This window comes from Onychostoma macrolepis, chromosome 05, assembly GCF_012432095.1.
Source record: "Onychostoma macrolepis isolate SWU-2019 chromosome 05, ASM1243209v1, whole genome shotgun sequence".
Lineage (NCBI taxonomy): Eukaryota > Metazoa > Chordata > Actinopteri > Cypriniformes > Cyprinidae > Onychostoma > Onychostoma macrolepis.
The window spans coordinates 9,668,641-9,675,652 of NC_081159.1; positions in this window are offsets into that span (position 1 = coordinate 9,668,641).

A 7,012-nucleotide genomic window follows, 5' to 3' on the forward strand; every position below is an offset into this window, starting at 1 on the left:
ACTGGCCAAAACATATTAAAAAAACTGGGGAATTGTACATGCTACAAAAGTATAAATAAAAAATACAGTAAAATAAACATAAAATAAAATAAAACCATTTAGCATATATTACTAATCTATGGCCATTTTTAAATGGGTATTTGCATTGCCTGAGGTGAAGTGTGAGATTATGTATTCATTTTGACCACAAACTGATTATTGATTTGCAACTCAGTTGTGACATATTTAGAAAATCATTAGCAGTTGCGTCATTCATGTGTTATGTTTATTGATTGGGTTTTTGGATGTAGACTCGCACGCACAGGACAGAGCCTGAGGGGTCTCTCCACCTCTCTCTGTGTTTCTCTTGATCTACATTTATCAAAATAAACTTGAGTTTTTTAATGTAGAATTTTTGTTGCTTTAAAGCCCACAGGTCTGGTTTAATTTTGCTATATGTAAGTGCGGGGAAAAAAGAAAATAAGATATGAAAATGAATTAATTTATTATTAACCTAAATTTATATAAATACATTCAAATTAACTATAATAAATACTAATTAAATGAACTGTGTAAAATAATGCATATTACTGTAGTTAATTTCAATTTATTTTGAAATAAGTATTATTAACTCGTTATAGGATATACTTGAATTATTATATTTCTAACCTTACACACATTTAGAGGTAAGTTGTTCAGAGAGTTTCAAGTTTAAATTTGGATTCAGGTCAGTGATTAGGCCTCTCAAGAACATTCATATTCCTCCCTGTCAGCCACTGTATAGTTGATTTGCTAGTGTGCTTTGGGTTATCATGCTAAAAGATCTTATCTTGTTTTTTAACCTGACGGCTGCTGTTTCACCAACTGAAAATAAGGACAAGATAACATGAGGCACTGAAATGTGAAATGCCTGAGTACATCCTCACAGCTAGCGGGTGTATTACATAACTCTACAACAGTATTGTCTTCTCTGCAGGCAGTCGAGGGCTGCTTCCAGGATCTATGATGAGTCAGCTTTGACCCAGCACTTTATTCTGTTCTGCTAGGCCCCTACTCCATTGACTATTGCAGGTCAGGCCCTTTGTACGGTGCTGACCCTGGGCCCCAACAAAAAAGAGAGGTGGGATTACTAGCAATGGCAGCTGCTGATTTAGTCCCTGCTGACGCTACACAGGTCTCAGCTTATTCCAATAACTGACAAATCCTACTGTCCTGCCTCCTTACCAGGAGCCTCACGCTCAAAGCAGAATATTCAGATCAAGCTTCTAGAAGGATATGGTCATGTGCTTGTAACTTTAATATGTTTTTAGGATGTGTTTTTCGGATGTTTAATATCTAGCGGTTTTTTATGCAGTATATGCTCTGCATAATATCAGAGATGCGGCTTTGATCATCCATTTGGTCTTTTATTTAAACAGTTATGACACAGGTTTGCGAAAAAGGCCCCGGCGCAATTTCCTCATATCTTCTGTTTATTTTTTATTAATCCTCACTGCATCTAGTTTCAATGTCTGCAGCTGTTTTCTATCTGTTTTCCTTCACCTATGGCATCCCTGATGTTCTGTACCTTGTAAAAGAACAGATTTTTTTTATAATTACCAGTGCTGAGATGACTGAACATCTCACATCGTGATCATTTGGGGGAAAAAAACAAAAACATTATCTTGATAGAGCAGACTAGATTTCCTGCTTTCTTGTCTACACTTGTATATTGTGTGCGTGTATATATGAATATATAAATACACAATATATAACATACAACTGCTATTTATAGTAATACAATTAGTACAAAATAGGGCAAACTGGTTTTCTCTTGCAATGCATATTAACTGAAACTCAAAAATGAGATAAACTCCAAATAAAAAAAAAAAAAACCTACCACTACATTTTTTGTGTGTGAAAATATAATAATAATAAAAAAAAAATTTTTTTTAGATGTTTATTTATTTATATGTAAATAGTGCTAAAATGTGCAAAAATGCACAGCTAAATTTGAGACAATTTATAAAAAAACTGCTCAGTTTCCAATCTAAAGTCTACCCTAAAAATCCAAACATTCACACCCATCTGCAACCATAGCAACAAAGCAACTACAACACAACTAGTGAAGGAACAGCTGTGAGAGATCTCTGAGCTATTGACATGCAGAGGCCAGTTGCTTCATCTTGTTTTGCAGCATGGTTGTGGATAAGAAGAAGGGAACTTGATAGTATGAGATTTCTCAAGCTAGCTGAGGTCCCTGAGTTTACGACTCCCAGGATAGACTGCATAACTTTGGGCTTCTCCACACTTCAACTATAGGGGGCAAAGGTTCAAGTTCCTGACTGTTCAGTGCAGAGTCATTACTTGAATTAGTATCAGGATATGCAGCATTATTTTCTTTAATATTTCAGTGAAGGCACACATGCAAACAGATCATGCGTTTAATGCCTCTTTTTACACATTCTGCTTAGTGCAGGTAATCAAAATGTACACTCTAAAAAATGCTGGGTTAAATACAACCCAGCACTGGGTAAAGTATGGCCGAACCCAGCGATTGAGTTGTTTAGACGCAGCGGTTGGGTTACTGCCCAGAAGGTTGGGTTAAACATTTAACCAAACTGTTGATTGAAAACAACCCAGCATGTGTTCTGTCCAGTATTTACCAAGCACTGGGTTGTATTTAACCCAGCATTTTTTAGAGTGTAGCATTAATTCATTTTTATTTTACTTTTTGTTATTTACAGACAGATTGTCTTTTTTTTAAACACTTTAATTGATCCACTACCTACAGTTTCTCTTCTGACTTTCTTCCTCACACTACCCAGCGCTGGGTAAATATTGGACAGAGCACATGCTGGGTTATTTTGACCCAGCTGGTTGGGTTAAACGTTTTTACCCACCAGGCTGGGTTGTTTAATATATTGTTTAAAAAATATTATAGCCTATTACTGGCTTATAGCCTATTACTGGTTGCTCCCTCGGACAAACAAACGGAGTTGCTCACTGTCTTACAATGATGGCTACAGTGTGAAAACCTTGTCCCACAATGTTTTTGCACAATTTTGGACACATAAGGCCACCAAATGGGAATGAAATATTCCATGGAGGGATTTATAAAATATTTAAAAATAAATACGGTGGGTAACTCAGAAGGAGGGTTTACAGATCACAATGTAAGCGGGAGAAGTCTCATATTACGGTCGGTCATCACGATCGCGGATGACAACATGCAGGATCAACACTGTTCATGTATCGCAGGGTATGATTAAATTAATGTACATTTAACCAGTTGAATATGGAGAGGCACTGAAATGTAGACCTCCGTTTATGTGTTTTTGACCTACACTGTACAAGACGCGAGAACAGTCCGCTATTTAGGTTTGTACGTTAGCATGGACTCACTAACTTTAACGTTAGCTAGTTTTAGCCAGAGTCTTGCTAAAGCACAAGATAACATTAACGTTCTGCTTGAGCATATGAAAACTATAACTTAATGAGTGTATGACAACCAGAAAATGAAAGTTTTTGTCTTCATTTATATTGGGGTGAATACTTAGGGACATTTTGCTCTGTTTTGTTTGGATTCAGGAAATGTTATAAAAGAAATTATATTGCTTATCCTCTCAGGATACCTGGAATCAGTGTTACAAGTACCCCAGGCACATCATTTTTCCATTTTTGAAGCATAAACCCCATAAAACCGATGCGAGCTTCGGATCTTCCAATGTTTCTCTATGGCGCTGAAACCTAAAGATGTCCGAGTTCCGCTCCTCGTGCAACTGATACTCCACTGCCATTGTCTGTGTTCGAGGGGAGGGGCTTACCGATAGATAAAGTCAAGTATAGGTCTCTGCAGCAAAGTAATGGGAGTTACCAGATCGGGGCGTTTTTTGACCATGTTACTTGATTGGCTGACGTCATAGTGACGGTAGGTTTAGGGGTGGGGTTAGGTCAGGGGGATCATTTTGATTGCATGATTTAGAAACACCCAGCAGCTTGAAAATGCCTAGCAATTCAGAAACACCCACTTTTGATCTGCAGAGACCTCAATCTCGATAAAGTCGCAATTCTGAGAACATATCAGTCTTTTTTCCCCCCTCAAAACTCGCAATTGGGAGTTTATATCTCACAATTCTGTGAAAAAAAGTCAGAATTGTGAGACAAAAAATAACGCAGTAAACGTTATTAAATAGTCGCAATAACCTTTTTATTTATTTTTTATTCAGTGGCGGAAACGGGCTTCCATAGGCAACAGCAGCAATAATCAAAAGATGAAAAAGTATTATTAAGCAAGAACGCCCATGGGCAAAATACAAGACAAATTGTATTTATTTGGGTGAATTCAGCATAGTTTACAATATATTACATACATTTTAAACATTTAAACAAATATAGAGGTAGCATTTTAATTTAAGTGTATTCAACCGTTCTCTGTATTCGCTTTTTACCGAAATAGTGCTAATTCTCATGCCGGTGTGTCGCCAAAATCTGAGCCGGTGAAGGGCTGCTGTTCACGGGGGAACTGCGAACTTTAGACCGCAGCCTCGCGTTTCACTCGTAGCTGAAAGATGGCGTGAACGACTCCAAAACCTGCCCAAAAACAAACAGTGCTGAAATTAGACAACATATTTTAACATCAAATTAAATTACACTCAGTGTTAACGAATAAAATCCATTTATGTTATGCAAGGCAAGGCGTTTCCAATTCGAAACGACCACCGCAGCTGACTGACATCTCGTCCTTACGTTGCGTTGCGTAAAATAATATAATTTACACCACATTAAAGACTTTATAAATAAAATGTATACAAACCTTTATTTACCCGAAAGAGTGCACCAAATAGGCGGCGGCGCTGAGAACCACTGTGGACTTAAAAAGCCCGTGCTCTCAGCAGCTGCGTTGTTGAGAAGTTCCCTTTCGAGGGAACTTTGAACTGCGTCCTCTAGGGTCGCTATGGGGAACGCCGTCAGCGTGACCCGTGTCTGAAGCATATATACATATATACCATATATACCACATGTTGGCCGGCGACAGCCTATGACGTCACTACCGGCACGACCACAGTATAAAGGGGCGCCGGGAAAATACGTCATTCTCTTCTTCGTCTTCAGTGACTGTTTTGTTTGAAGCGTGTATTCTACAGGTAAGAAACGATTTTCTACTATGGCGAGCACTAGCAAGGCGTTTAAGAGATGTGTGCATCCGTGTCCTCGTTATTTGACACCTGATGACACACACGATCTTTGCGTCTTTTGTTTGGGCGAGGAGCACGCGCGATGTTCTCGAGGGGCAATCTGCATGCACTGTGAGCTTTTTCATGAGAAAGCTCCGCCTCGTCTGTCTCTCTTTCGAGGAAGGAGGGACAGCCGTCTGCTTCCCGCGGCTCAAGACCCACTGCTGCTGAGGCACGGAGGAGGATGGGCTTGTGGGGCTCGCAGGCGGAGCTGGCTCATGAGTTAGAGAGGGGCTTTCCTTCGCGCTCGTCAGCCGCGAACGAGTGAGTCGCTGGATGGCGATGATGCGATCTCTCTGACATCATCTGATCCAGCGGCTAGTGCTCTGCTGGGTTATGCCCAGGAAGAGCAGGAGATGTCTGAGGCGAAGAAGTTGAGACTGAGCCCTCTCAATCCTCCTGCCCCGCGTATGACGAACTGTTGGAGGTTATGGAACGCGCCACGGCGAGGCTTGACTTGCCGTGGAAGCGGCCAAGATGGTGGCGCCGCGGGTCGTCTCGATGAGCGTTATCTTTCTGGCCATAGCCCCCTGCTCAAGTGAGCCTTCCATTTCTTCCTGATCTCCATGCGGAGGTTGAGAGGGAATGGAAAAAGCCGCTTTCCTCTCGCATTCATAGGTTTCAGCATACCAGTTATGCTAACATTGAGGGATGCGTGAAAACGGCTATGAGGATGCCCCTGTGGAAGAGACGCTGGCCAGCTATCTCTCTGTGGGCGAGACATCCTCTCAAGACTCCTCCTTGCCATCTAAGCCCCTTCAGGAAACATCTCGCTTAAATGGCAGGGCATACGCAGCAGCAGGTGAGGCTGTCGCCGTTGCACACGATGGCGGTGCTTCAGGCTTACCAGGCTGATCTGCTGAAGGACCTGGATAAGGGTCAGGGCTTGTCACCTGATGAAGTAGCTGAGCTGCGCCGCTGCACGGATTTGGCTCTCCGTGCCACTAAGCAGGCCGCCACTGCTATGGGCAGGTCTATGGCAGCCATGGTGGTAACGGAGAGACATCTGTGGGTGAATCTGGCAGATGTTGGGAAGAAAGAGAAGGGCTTTCTTCTCGATGCTCCAGTCTCGCCTTCTGAGCTTTTCGGTACCTCCGTCGAGACGGTGGTCGAGAAGTTTAGGGAGGCGAAGGCGCGCTCAGCGGCCTTCAAAACCTTCATTCCAAGAAGGTCCAGGTCTGAGCCCAGATGGGCACAGAAGACTAGTGTCGCGACTCGTGCCCCTCCCCCGCCTGCCGGTAGGGCTAGAGGGAGGCGCGGGTCAAAGAGAGGTAGGCAAGACCTGAGGGAGGTGATCCAGGCAGGCGTTCTCAACGCCTCGTCCGGACCAGAGTAAGAATTGAAACATCTACTCCCTTTCCTCGGGGGGCCTGTCATCTGCCCTTATCTTCCCCTCTCTAATTCCCCTGCAACCACTGTTTTTATTCCACCTGACCAAGGTTGGGTGGGGACCAAGATAGAAACCTGCGCTTTAAAATCATTGCAGTCTCTATGCTGGACTTATGATGTTTTGGCGAAGTTCTATGTTTCATAGAAACTACCTTACTGATGGTCCGGACCCGACTCTTCGGATTTCGCCTCCGGGACTGATCCTCATGCGCAGGAACCATGGATGGGTGAGTACGATCCAGTTCTACTGTTTACTGGTATTTATGTGTTCCACAGTGGCAACACTGCAGTTCCAGGACCTGCGGGTCTTTTTACTTCAGTTTCTTTGGTTTGAGAAGGTGCATGGCTATCTGAGGATATCTATGTACTAGCTTAGGGACTGCTCCCCGTCCGAGGGTTTTTAAGTAGCAATCTCCCTGAGCCCTTGC